The 1913-nt window shown below is 41.3% G+C and overlaps 1 pseudogene; it reads right to left on the reverse strand.

The window, feature by feature from the left end:
* Positions 1-255: 255 nt before the first annotated feature.
* Positions 256-1913, reverse strand: part of LOC102827353 — a 33470-nt pseudogene continuing 31812 nt past the window's right edge.

Below are 1913 nucleotides of genomic sequence, written 5' to 3' on the forward strand. Positions count from 1 at the left end.
AAAAGGGTAGAAACAATACACAAGGCAAAAGAAATGAAAACTTAATGTTGCTCAAACACTTAAGGAAAATAAAAGATAGGGAAAAATATTATCAAGGTAAGTTTTTTTGTTGTTGTTAGGTGTCATCAAGTCAATTGATTTTTGACTCATGGAGACCCCATTGGTTTTTTGTGGGGGTTTTTTACCACAAAGTGTAATTTTTGTTTTATTTTCTTGCAGGTTAGTTTTGCTTCAACCTTTTAAGGGCTCAATTCTTTACATGAGCTTTGGAGTTGGTCGTGGGGCAGCACCTGCGGGTCTAAATCGGGGTGGGGTTGTTTGGTCCTTCCGAGCTTCACTAGAGGGGTTCCTGACCACCTTGCTGTGAATGGCACAGCTCACACAGTAATGCAGTTTCACGTACAGCTTGGGAAGCACGTATGCATCGAAGACACTCGCTTCGGAAATATCCCTGACGGCTGCGGCCTCTACTATGTTTCGAATTACGAACTTCTTAATGGCCTTGTCTTTGGGCACGCAGCGGGCACAGTTCCTACAACGAATAGGCTGCACATGGTCGCAGCCCTTTTTGGCACGACCGTTGTCATCTTGAAAGCCAGGACCCGAGAGAGAGCCCCACTGGTTTTTAGACTATAATCTTTATGAGCGTACTGGTGTGATGCTGTGGAATAAAGTACTGGAGCACAAGGTCGGTTTGAACCACAATGTGGCCTATTCAACCTTACCAGTCACTCCTCAGAACACTGTAATGTCGCTGTAGGTCACAACTACGCAGTGGCAGTTGCCAGCTCTCTTTATGGAAATGTAGCGCCAGGTCACTCTCCCTCTGGGGTGATGAGTGGGTTCAAACTACAATCTTTCTGGTTAGCAGTCAAGTGCTTAACCACGGCATCACCAGGGATCCTTGGAGGTAAAGATGGTCACGACAATCATAAAAACAGATGCACATTGCTAAGAATGCATAAACTTTTCTAAATTATGGGGAAAGTGTGGCACAGGAAAGAGAGAAATGACTCAAGCATATAGCATTAAGTTTGAACCAGGATCCTCTAACCACCTTACTATTCTGCAATTAGAGCTATACATTAGTACCAAAATGACTACAATCCTTTTTTGAGTAGAAACATATAGAACAACAAAATATAAATAAAAAGTCAGAAATAAACCCTCAACTTTAGGCCAATTGGTTTATCACAAGGTTGCTAGGAACATTCAAAGGAGAAAGAATTGTCTTTTCAACAAATGGTCTGGGCAACTGGATACTCACATATAAAAAAATGAAGTTGAAATCCTTCGTCTTGTTGTTTTTGTTGTTATATACCATCGAATCAGTTCCAGCTCATCATAACCCTGTATAGGGTTTCCAAAGAGTGGCTGGTGAGTTTGAACCACTGACCTTGAAGTTCAAACATATCTTGTGGTCCAGTGCTTATCCTACAGCATCACACCAGAATTCATGGGCCATACATAAGAAGAAGAAGAAAATCACTGCTACCAAGTCAATTCCAACACATAGCAACACTATATAGGGTTTCTGAGGCAAAGAATTGTTATGGGAGCAGCCCAATTCATAACCACTACGCTACCAGAGCTCCTTAGTGGTTAGGAATTCAGTTGTTAACCTCAAGTTCAGCAGTTTGAAACTTCCAGCTGTTCCATGGGATAAAGATGAGGCTTTCGACCACTACTGTAAAAGACTAAGGGAAAGTTCACTCAATGCAAAATAAAAACATTTAATTAAAAAAAAAAAATATTTCAAGAATAAGCAGAATTTACAGATTGCACCAGACTGCAAAGCCATGTGAATTGCAAGGTTGGTGGTTCAAGCTCACCAGTTGTCCCTCAGAAACCCTATACAGGGTCGCTATGGGTCGGAACCAACTCGAAAGCACATAACAACAACAATATTTAAA

This window comes from Chrysochloris asiatica, unplaced genomic scaffold, assembly GCF_000296735.1.
Source record: "Chrysochloris asiatica unplaced genomic scaffold, ChrAsi1.0 scaffold00251, whole genome shotgun sequence".
NCBI lineage: Eukaryota > Metazoa > Chordata > Mammalia > Afrosoricida > Chrysochloridae > Chrysochloris > Chrysochloris asiatica.